Source organism: Triticum urartu, chromosome 2 (assembly GCF_003073215.2).
Source record: "Triticum urartu cultivar G1812 chromosome 2, Tu2.1, whole genome shotgun sequence".
NCBI lineage: Eukaryota > Viridiplantae > Streptophyta > Magnoliopsida > Poales > Poaceae > Triticum > Triticum urartu.
In genome coordinates, this window is record NC_053023.1 from 230,073,516 (window position 1) to 230,086,300 (window position 12,785).

Here is a 12,785-nt window from a genome sequence, read left to right on the forward strand (position 1 = left end):
TACTTTGTCTCCTCTTGTAGCTTCAAACAGCAGAAGGACAGAGCAAAGGCATCACGGGGCATTTATTTTTTTCCAATCTAAAATGTGTAGGCTTTTGCCAAAATTTAGTTTAAATCATGTAATCTCTTTTATCCATGTTTGTGTTCTGTCAGATATGTACTTGTTGATCAACATATTTAATGAATAAGATAAACCTTGTCAGGCACTTGTTCATGTAACATGTCCATGCATAGGTGAAATGCCTCTATACATTCAAGTAAACAAGTCTTCCCTAGTAGGCTATCCTATCGGTACCCTCAGTTTGTTTCCACGGAGCAAGGCCTGCCGGGCACAAATCATAAAGAGGGACCAACCCCCCGCGAAAGGCCACTACAACCATCTTGACTGAAGCAACGTTCGAGTTTAGGGATGGGAGCACCTAAGTTTCAAAAGTGGCGAGGTTTTCTCATGCACAAGTCTCTACTTACAGAACACCTATGGATAAGTGAGAGAAATTATGTTTTTGTCTTGCCGGGGATTGCAATGTAGGCTTGTCTTCTCTTCTCCACTGCGGGACCATGTCCACGGCAGGAGCCTGCAGTTTAGTGCAGATGAAAATGATGCCACATGCGATCTTAACTACATGAACATGGTACGTGGGGTATTATTATTTTTTAGGCTAGACGTGGGACCATTGAGTTGGTTCTAGGGAAAGTACTAGGAGAAAACTCAGATTACATCGAAAAAGAAAGTGGGAGAAAATTCAGATATAGGATTAATGAAAACAAAAAATAAAGGAAGTGGGAAGGTCTATACAATGGTTGGAAAAATGACAGGTTTAGCGGAACCTTATGTTGTTTCTATTATATATATATATACGTAATAAAATAAGATATAAATATATATGTACTATTATAGAAGGGAAAACATAGGTTCATTTTTCCATTCTTATAAAAAATAGAACTGAGTTGTGCATCATCTTGAAAAAACAAACATAACTTGGGTTGCTGTTGCTATCGACAAGCTAGGCAGGGAGGCCCATAGGCCGCTTGATACCTGCTGGACCCAAAAAAAGTTGAAACATTTCGTGGGATGTGCATGTTAAACAACAAAATCTAAGCCATGGACCTAGTGGACCCGGGACTATAAGCCTCTCGACGAACAGACGTCTCCTGATTCCTCATGTTTTGCCGACCATGTTGGGAGCGATGGACGGTGGCACCACGGCGAGAGCACCAAGGCAGAGGATGACGTTGAGACATCGGACCAAACGAACTGGAGCGGGGGAAGACGCAGGCGGAGGGGAGTACGAGGGTTGACTTGTTCGGGTGCAGGGTGGGCCAGTGGAGCTGGAGCCACCGGAGAATGTGTGGGAGTAGAGGGATGGCCTGGCCAACGCCATATGCTATGATGGGTCACTGAGGCGTGCGTGACAGCACCGCCAGCCGCGGTAGGAAGAGGATGAAAGATTGAACAAAATAAAGAAATACAAATGGATAGGTGGTTGGACCCAGATGTCTATGTACGAGACCTGCTGGGTCCACCTGAGAAGGGGAATATCTTGTGAGGAAGGAGACTCAAATCACTGTAGCCCACCGAACTAGTTACATACATAAGCAAATAGCCACTAAAAAAGCAAACATGTTAATGGGTTATTAGATGAAATATTTCGGACAAAACAGATAATTAGAACACATAGGCTAATGCATGAAACACTCGGATGATAAAGGTGCTTAAACAAATAAAGTACATCATCTAGACCTTCCTCGCACGCTTGATCATGACATTGCGGCTGTCCATGTACTCGTCAGATATGGAAAGTGGACACGCCCTCATGTCCAAGATCAGCCTATACATGTCGTAGCATGCGTATATTTGTCCTTGGACGCGTAGGTTATGTAGGCTAGATTCAGAGGTGCCTCCCACATGTTCAGGTCCTTAGTATCATCGTCTTCTTTCATGTTGGCGTAGCAGGGGTCGATGATGGTCTCGGCGAGGTCAACCACGGAGTATTTCTCCTACCCATTGCCGATGATCTTGTATTGCTTCTGGATGTTGACAAGCTTGTTGCACCAAATGGCTGAATCATTGCATTCTTCCTTCTCTCTATCGTAGTGAAGGTGCAGTCAGCGCTACCGATGAAATGGGTGAATGCTCCAGAACCTCTGATGGCCCTACAGCAGTGGTAGACGAGAACCTCGTCCCGCACGCATACCTGGGTGACGGTGATCCGCTGGTCCCTATAAGGAGATGAATGGATGGGCACAAGGTCTAGTCCTGCAACCTTGTGCTTTCTCCTCCTGTACATACTTCTTGAGCTTGGCAAGGCAGAGCTTCACTGAGTCTGGATTGTTGGTGTACATCACATTCAACTTCATGCTGCCATGGATCTGAACAGCGAACTCAAAGGTGAACTCCTTGTTGAAATCCATATCCAGCAAGCTCGCCCCTCAAATTGCCATTGGAGTCTCTTCAAGTGAACGAGTGGGTAGGAGGTGGGAGCAGTTTGTTTTTCAGCTCTTGGGGAACTGGATTCAGTAGTAAACTTTGTGTGTACATCAGACAACAGTTACTACCCCTCCCTCGCCCGCTGCACGCCCAGCAGAACATGCAACCTTGGCGCCACTACAAGAAATATGTCAACTAGTGACCTTCTGTCAGTGACCCTGGAAGAATTGGTCATAGACCTATGACCATTTCAGACCAATTGGTCAAAAGCTCTTCGGGGGGCTCCAAACCCTAAACTATAACGACCATTTTGGTCAGAAAGGTTGTAATTTCCTTACACGAAATGGTCATAAAGCAGATAGCACTGGTCCCCTGCCTTATTTCTAGCTGATCACGACCAATATAGATGGTCATAACCTTGTAAATTGTGGTGGGTTCCTATGACTAGGCGCCACCTCATCAGTTTTGCCTATGTGTCATGTCCATGTGGCAATTTTTGCCCCAGGTTGTGAAGCAACCTATATTTCTGTCATTCCCAAAATTCCCAAAAAAATCTCATAAATTCTTTGGGTCATATCTTCCTCAAATATGTAAAAAACCTTCCTTGCCTAGTTAAAAAATAATTCAACAATATTCATTTTCCGATTCTGTTCAAAACAACACTTTGTGAAGGAAGTACCACTTTGGCATGTCCAAATAGTATCCATTTTCTACGGTGCTTTCCTATGCCCAAATAACCATCCTCCACCAAATGCCAGCTCAATCCATTCATTATTTTGAGCCCAGCTTCAACATTCGTATTTATGTCTAGTGTGGTACTTTGCAAAGCAAGTACCACCTAGGCTCCTCCTTTTGAGCTGAAAATTTGTGAAGACGGTCTTCTTAGTAACTTATCATCATCAGCCAAAACTCACGCCCATTAGCCATGTAGAATCCCGTACCGCTAATCAAACACTTGGCTGCTAATTCATGTTTGAGCATCGATCGGTCTCCTCGTGAGGATCTTATGTTGTAATTTTCTTCCTAGCACCTACCTGGGGAGTACCCAACCCACTAGACATGCCTAGGCCGCCCAGAACACATGGCAACACCACGGTCACGCGGTGACCACGCGGCGGGCATGCGAGTTTACGCGCTCTAGAGTTGGGGCCCTCGGCCACCGCCCAAACCTCGACGTATCACCACCAAACCATGTATTTATGATTAAATAGGTACTTATGTAACTAGAAATGATTTTTGGAAAAAATAAATAGCAAACTATGAGGCAGCTGCAGTTCAAATTTGACCCGCTTCCAACTAAATCGGCGGAAATTTGTCTTTTTCACGAGAGGTGGATCAAAAAATTTTACACCCATCCATTTTGTCAATTGTGCATTAAATATGTCCTAGTATTTTAGAAAATTGATTTGGTCATATTTTGCAACAATTATTTGGGAGGTCCTTCACAAAAAAACCTCCTTTTGGGTAGTCGAAAAATGGAAAATGGCTTTTTCGTCCAAAGAAAATGAAAACTTCCTTAGGAAAAATTGTTTGCCATTCCAATATGCACCCTTCTGCGCAATATGAGATCATTTGAACAAACTATGCCATGAATGTGGCCATCAGATTGATCATTTGGCTTGAAAGCCATTGATCTCCACACGTGATAGCTTGTTTTTGAGAACAATTTTTTAAAATAATTGCCGTATTACAAGTTTTTTATTTTTCCTCGGAACTTGGCCACATATAATGACACAATGCGAAGGTTTCCCAATTTTTTCATTTTTTTGAATTTTTTATGCCCGTTTCAAAATGCAGTCAAAACGGCGGGAATGACCGTTCCTAGCTAGTGGTTGAATCTTGGAATTTTTTTGGTGTTTCTATGATTAAATAGACACTTATGTACCTAGAAATGATTTTTGGAAAAAATAAAGAGCAAACTACAAGGCAGCTATAGTTCAAATTTGACCCACTTCCATCTGAATCGGCGGAAATTTGTCTTTTTCATGAGAGGTGGATCAAAACTTTTTACAGCCAACCATTTGGTCAATTGTGCATTAAATATGGCCTAGTATTTTAGAAAAATGATTTGGTCCAATTTTGCAACAATTATTTGGGAGGTCCTTCACAAAAAAACCTCCTTTTGGGCACTCAAAAAATGGAAAATGGTTTTTTCGTCAAAAGAAAATGAAAACTTCCTTAGGAAATATTGTTTGCCATTCCAATATGCACCCTTGTGCACAATATGAGATCATTTGAACAAACTATGCCATGAATGTGGCCATAAGATTGATCATTTGGCTTGAAAGCCATTCATCTGCACACGTGATAGCTCGTTTCTGAGAACACTTTTTTAAAATAATTGCCTTATTACAAGTTTATTATTTTTCCTGGGAACTTGGCCACATATAATGACACAATGCGAAGGTTTCCCAATTTTTTGAATTTGTTTTTGAATTTTTTATCCCCATTTCAAAATCCAGTCAAAACGGCGGGAATGACAGTTCCTAGCTAGTGGTTGAATCTTCGAATTTTTTTATGTTTCTCTGATTAAATAGATACTTATGTACCTAGAAATGATTTTTGGAAAAAATAAAGAGCAAACTACAAGGCAGCTACAGTTCAAATTTGACCCGCTTCTAATTGAATCGACGGAAATTTGTCTTTTTCACGAGAGGTGGATTAAAACTTTTTAGACCCAACCATTTGGTCAATTGTGAATTAAATATGGCCTAGTATTTTAGAAAAATGAGTTGGTCCAATTTTACAACAAATATATTATAGGTCCTTCACAAAAAAACTTATTTTGGGCACTCAAAAAATGGAAAATTGATTTTTCGTGCAATGGAAATAAAAACTCCCTTTGTCAATATTGTTTGCAAATCCATGATGTAAACTTGTGAAAAATATGATATCATTTGAACAAATATTTGATAGGACTTTCACAAAAATACTCATTTTGAGCACTGAAAAATGGAATGAAATTTTTTATCTTGAATCGATCACGACCAATTTATATGGTCATAAGGTCATCAAATGGTTTGTTGCGTTCTAATTGGACCATGAGCATATCATGCGGACCACGCACCGTTGGATGCTTCCAGATCCAATGGCCCAAACCCACCCGAGCCGAAACCCTAGGTCTGTCCTCATGGCCATTTTCCACCCACCCCCGCCTCCATTCTTTCTTTCTTTCTCTCCCTCCCCCCTCAGATCCTCACCCCTCTCCCTCGATGCAGATCACCCTCGTCCCCCTTGTCGCTGCCACCCACACCTCTGAACCTCGCCGCCACCCACCTCCTCCGCCGCCCTCACTCTCCCCTCGTCTCCCTCGTCCTCGACGAACCTCGCCGCTGTGCAGGGGCTGGCTTGTCGCCGCGTGCTATTCCTGCGGGTTGTCGCTGCGGGGGCCGGCTCCCATGATTCGATCCAATCCTCTCTCCCGATCCCACCTGCCGGCGGCGACCTCCTCTCAACCAGCCCCGCCGCCGGCCTCCAGATCCAACCCAGCATCTACCAGCTCAGGCCTAACCCCTACCCCGCGGCCATGGCCATGGCCCCGCCGCTAGGGTTTCTCACCCAGCCTTCCCTCACCGTCGCCTGCGCAGGAGGAAGGAGCCCGAGTCTCCAGTGGCCATGAGCGACGGCAAGGACACCCTCGACCTCTCCGCCCTCGGCGTCGCCATCCCCAACGCCGCAGGTTCGTTCGCCGCTCCTGCTCCCCCCTTGCTGTTGTTGCCGTTGATGGGGCGTGAGGTCTTATTGGTTTCGCTAGTGGTGGTTTCGATGCAGAGCTCAGCGCATGGACTCCTGAGCTCAGCGCTGAGAGCTCAGGAAAACCTGGTGGAGTCGATTAAGGTGAGGATTCCCGCAGCGCTTCTGTGTTATTTTGTTCCTTGTTCATTTGGGTGGCTCTGGGTTGTTTATGTGGCCTAGTTGTGTTGATTCGGTGCGGTGGTTGTGCAGAACTGCAGGACCCCGATTCCAAGTCACATCGATCTAGCCGGTAACACCTCATATCACATTGCGGCCTCACGCATGGTATCCCCACGGGTGTCGCCTTACCAAGGCCTGGGACCGTTTGTGCCTTTTGGCTCACGTATATGATAGTGTCGCTAACATCCATATGACAGAGAACCCGGGCCAACATGGCTAGTCGTGAACCCAAAGCGGCACAGACCTATGGAGACAGGCATACATGAATCACATCGAGCATGTCGGTCATCAGCGTGTGAATCCGGGCTGTAGCATTGGGCTAACAGGACTCCGGGGAACCCGGGCTGTAGCAGGCTAGGCAGGACTCTGGAAGTCACCGCATGACATTTCCACGAAGGGACAGACATAGGAATGAAGTGAAACACATGTCGGGCAGTCAAGTGTCCTGAGCAGTAGTGTTGGGCTAGCAGGACTCCGGTGAACCGGGCTGTAGCGGACTACTATGGCTCAAGGAGCACTAGACTACATTTCCCCATAAGAGAGGCTGCCAAGAATAAACAACTAGATTGTCGGATCCCACACATACCAAGCATTTCAATCATACACACAATATGCTCGATATGTGCAAATACAACATGGCATCACAACAAAACTCTACAACTCAAGTACTTTATTTAAAGTCTCCAGAGAGCCATACATAACATGTTCATACAGGTAGGGGTCACATGACCCGACACTCAAGTCATACAAGCATACAAGCACATGCGGAAGCAAATAGTCTGAGTACAGACACTAGAAATAAAGAAGGCTTCTCGAAGCCTGTCTATCTACATAGGGCCCTCCATGGCCAGGATCACCACCTGGGTGGCAATTCACTCATCGACGTCGAGGTCTACATAAAACCCATCGGAGGGGGCGGTGTTGTCGTCTGAAAACAGTAATTAAAGAAAACATGAGTACAAAGGTACTCAGCAAGTCTTACAACAGAACCTACTATACATGCTCATTCTCAAGAAGGTGGTGGAGTTATTGCAGCAAGCCAGCTTTGACTCTTCGCTAAGCTATCCTATGAGAAACCACTAGTAAAATAGTTTTCGCACACGAGTCCACTAATCACCAACTCAATACTCCACCAGGGATTCTCCCTCGTCATCCTACGAGAGGGCCATCCTCGGTACTCACACTTATCTTGAGTCTTTTGGTAGTATCCATTAACTTGTCTATATAGCACTGGGATAACAGGAATCCAGAGAACCCGGGCTGTAGCAGGCTAGGCAGGACTCTGGAAGTCACCGCATGACATTTCCACGAAGGGACAGACATAGGAATGAAGTGAAACACATGTCGGGCAGTCAAGTGTCCTGAGCAGTAGTGTTGGGCTAGCAGGACTCCGCTGAACCAGGCTGTAGCGGACTACTATGGCTCAAGGAGCACTAGACTACATTTCCCCATAAGAGAGGCTGCCAAGAATAAACAACTAGATTGTCGGATCCCACACATACCAAGCATTTCAATCATACACACAATATGCTCGATATGTGCAAATACAACATGGCATCACAACAAAACTCTACAACTCAAGTACTTTATTTAAAGTCTCCAGAGAGCCATACATAACATGTTCATACATGTAGGGGTCACATGACCCGACACTCAAGTCATACAAGCATACAAGCACATGCGGAAGCAAATAGTCTGAGTACAGACACTAGAAATAAAGAAGGCTTCTCGAAGCCTGTCTATCTACATAGGGCCCTCCATGGCCAGGATCACCACCTGGGTGGCAATTCACTCATCGACGTCGAGGTCTACATAAAACCCATCGGAGGGGGCGGTGTTGTCGTCTGAAAACAGTAATTAAAGAAAACATGAGTACAAAGGTACTCAGCAAGTCTTACAACAGAACCTACTATACATGCTCATTCTCAAGAAGGTGGTGGAGTTATTGCAGCAAGCCAGCTTTGACTCTTCGCTAAGCTATCCTATGAGAAACCACTAGTAAAATAGTTTTCGCACACGAGTCCACTAATCACCAACTCAATACTCCACCAGGGATTCTCCCTCGTCATCCTACGAGAGGGCCATCCTCGGTACTCACACTTATCTTGAGTCTTTTGGTAGTATCCATTAACTTGTCTATGAACTGTATAGGCAACCAAGTAGTCCTTTACCGCGGACGCGGCTATTCGAATAGATGATGTTAACCCTGCAGGGGTGTACTTCTTCATACACGCTCTCACCCCTTACCGTCGTTTACACGACATGTACTCGGCAACCTTCAAGCGGAAGACCAACGAGGGTGTCGGCCACGGCCTACCTAAACACTCAAGTCTCAAGTCCAGGTTTATCGCCTATCCAGGTTCCATCCGCAGGGAGTCCGGCCGAGGTTTCCACATACGGCCCCGAATGATTGAACAGGGTCCCGAGACGCCAAACGGGCGCCCGACATACCCGGCCACGGTGTATCTACCGCGACATAGCCCACCCCTAGGGTCAGTGCTACGCACGGCCACCAACACATAACCTACAAACACCAGAAACTAATTGCAACTCCTGGACAAAGTACTAGGGTGATTAAGAAGCCGAGAGGGTCCATTGGTTTCAGGCCAAATGTATGGTAGTACCTGATTCTTAAATCACACATACAGATCTCAGTTCTTAGGGACGGCCTCAATGAAACAACCCACCATGTACTCCAACATGGCCTCTCATCGATACCTTTACCAAATCATGTTCAACACATTCCTGACATTACCGACAAAATCATTTCACTCTAGCTCATCCCCCAGATGAACCAGCCCTGACACAACTCTAAGCATAGCAGGCATAGCAAGGTAGGAAACACATACATGGCTCAATCAACTCCTACACATGCTAGTGGGTTTCATCTAGTTACTGTGGCAATGACAGGTCATGCAGAGGATAAGGGTTCAACTACCGCAGCACATAGCAGTTTGAAACGTTGTTGTCTTAATGCAGTAAATGAGAGCAAAGGTGAGAACATGGGATTGTAACGATATGATCAATGGGGCTGCTTGCTTGATGGAGTAGTAGTAGGGTACTGCCCTTCAGTTGGATACTCGGAGATATCCTCGGAGGCAGAACCTACCACGAGAGACACCACAGAAGATAATCAACACATGGCAATATGCAACAATATGATGCATGCTATGACATGGCAAAATGATGTGTCCTGCCTAATGCAATGTGAAACAAGTTGAAATGGGTCCATTTGAATCAAAGATTCAAATGGAAGCTTAAGTTCTTATGCATATTAAGTGTATTAGCTTGTTTCACCTAAAGAGCAAGGTTAAAGTGTTTTGTCATGCATGAAACCATTACAGATGGATAGATTGAATTTTTCTGATCATTTTTCATATATAATTTGTTGGATTTGGAGCTATGGTTGATTTTCTATGATTTTTAGAAGTTTTGGCCATTTTCTGGAATTTCCTATATAAAAATAAATCCAGAAACTAAATAACTGCGCCAGCACTGCGTCACTGTGACGTCAGCGAGTCAAAGGCGCCACCCCAGGTCAAACCTGACTGGTGGGCCCCATCTGTCAGTGTCTCTGTGTACTAACTAAGCTAGTTAGTCCTAATTAATTGGGCAGGGCCCACTAGTCAATGACTACTAACTAAACTAACCTAGTTAATTAGCACTAACCAGACTAATTAGTCGGGCGGGGCCCGCATGTCAGTGAGAGAGAGGGGAAGGTCAACCCGTGTCATCGGTCAAAGCCTGCCGGCGTTTAGCCGCCGGCGAGGCCAGATGCGGCGGCGCGCTGCGGGATTTGCCCACAGGGCACCATTTGGCGTGCGGAGAGCACCTACGTGGAGCTGGGACTCGCCCGCATCCAACCACCATGGTGGTTTGGCTGGGGAGTGGCCAGAGCATCGCCGGCGACGAGCTCGGCGGAGGCCGAGGCTCGGGTGTGCTTGTGCTCGTGGCTGCGCTGGCCTAGGCGATGCGGTGAAAGCACCTACATCATCTATGCCGCGCGGGGAGTGTGACAGGCACAAGCCCGTGACAAAATGCTCACCGGAGCATCGCCGGCGACGTGGTTAGGCGGCGGCGCGTTCGGGCACAAGAGGTGCGGCGTCTATGGTGTTCTAGGGGCGAATCGAAAAGCACGGGGAGGTTCAGCAGCTCACAGGGAAGCCGCAGGGAGGGTCAGTGTGCTCGGGGAAGCTCGGGTGCGGCGGATCGACGACGACGATCGACGGCGGCCGAAGGTTGAAGACGACGGTGGCGGGGACGATGCAGGGGCTCCGGCATCATGCAACTCGGCTGGTTGAGGTAGTCGACGACGGCGAACCGTCCGGACACAGTGAGAGGGCGCGGGGAGGGCGTTGGACGCGGCTGCGGCGAGCGGCAGCGACGGTGACGTCTCGGGCGACGTCGGGGAGGGCGAGAGAGGGAACCAGAGAGAGAGCGAGTGTGTCTGGGAGCTCGGGGAGAGAGATAGGGTTCGTCCCAGGGCGACAGGTCGACGAGGGGAACGGCTGGGCGGCGGGCAGCTGCGTGGCAAGCGTGCTGTGCTCGCCGTCGAGCACCTGCCTGCCTGTGCTGGCGAGAGCTAGCAGCTCGCTGGCACAGCAGGTGGGCTGGGCTGCTAGGTGGGCCGGCCAGGTGGGTTCAGGTAAGTGCTCTGCACTGTTTTCTGTTTCTCTTTTATTTCTTTTCTGTACTGTGTTTTGAAATAGAATAAATACTATTTCATTTCCAAAAACTCTGGAAATATTCAGAGGCACATTTGAGAATATTCTCAACTGCCTAAAAATGCTTCCAAGATTATTTGAGCACTTTAAAATATTTATAAGATTTAAAATGCCCAAATTTAAATACTTATGACTTGGTTCAAAAATCCAGAATGGCCCCATAAATTGTAGAACCATTTTTGGCAGAGGTTTAAACCAGAACCAAAAATGGTGGGCTTTTATGAAGGGCATTTTGGGTTCATTGAAATTCCAATTGTTGGAATTTAGCATTTTCAGGGGGGTGTTGGGGTTGATTAGCCTCCATTTCAAGTTTAAAAGAAATTTAAACATGATGCACAAGTTCAACTAACCCTAATGCATAACAGGAAAGCAGGGATGTGACAACTCACCCCCACTCAAAAGAATCGCGTCCCGAGATTCAGGACTCGTCGGGAAGAAGGAGGGGTACTCAAGTCGAAGACGATCCTCCCTTTCCCAGGTAGCTTCTTTCTCGGAATGGTGTGACCATTGAACCTTGAGAAACTTGATGTTATGGTGTCGAGTGGTACGCTCGGCTTGATCAAGGATACGAACGGGATATTCCCGATATGAGAGGTTATCTTGTAGATTAAGCGTTTCGTGGTCCACTCCACGGATAGGATCCGCGAAGCAATGCCTAAGTTGAGAAACATGGAAGACATCGTGAACTCTGGAAAGATGCGGAGGTAGTTCCAATTGGTAGGCAACTTCTCCTCGTTTGGCAAGAATGCGAAAGGGTCCAATCTAACGAGGAGCCAATTTGCCTTTCATACCGAAACGATGGGTTCCTTTTAACAGAGTAACCCGAAGGTAAGCCTTCTCGCCGACTTCATAAGTCATGAGCTTATGTTTACGATCATATTGGCTCTTTTGACGAGATTGGGCTGTTTTCAATTTCTCACGAATAACGCGAACCTGCTCTTCTACTTCCTGAATCATATCCGGGCCAAAGAGTTGTCTGTCCCCGGTTTCTGACCAGTTAAGAGGCGTTCGACATTTTCATCCATAGAGAACTTCGAAAGGAGCTTTGCCCAAGCTAGCTTGATAACTATTGTTATAAGCAAACTCCGCGAATGGAAGGCATTTCTCCCAATCCATTCTGAAGGAGATGACAGAAGCTCGAAGCATATCTTCCAGAATTTGATTTACTCGCTCTACTTGACCACTGGATTGAGGGAGGAAGGCGGTTCTAAAAGAGAGACAAGTTCCCATAGCATTTTGGAAACTTTCCCAAAATCGAGAGGTGAAGAGACTCCCTCGGTCTGAGTTAATTTCCAATGGGACACCATGAAGAGACACTATTCGGGAGATGTATAGGTCAGCTAGCTGGCCAGCGGTGATACTCTCACGAATAGGTAGGAAATGGGCTACTTTGGAAAGACGATCGATCACGACGAAGATAGCATTATTCCCACTCTTGGTCTTGGGAAACCCAGTAATGAAATCCATACTGATTTTTATCCAATTTCCACTCAGGAATAGCCAAAGGTTGAAGGGTGCCAGCAGGCCGTTGATGCTCTGCTTTAACACGACGACAGATGTCGCAACTAGCAATATATTGAGCAATTTCTCTCTTCATCCTAGTCCACCAAAACCTCTGGCGTAGGTCTTGATACATCTTAGTACTACCGGGATTAGTGGTGAGAGGGGATTCATGAGCTTCCTTAAGGATCAGCCGCCTCAGGTTTCGTGCCTTGGGAA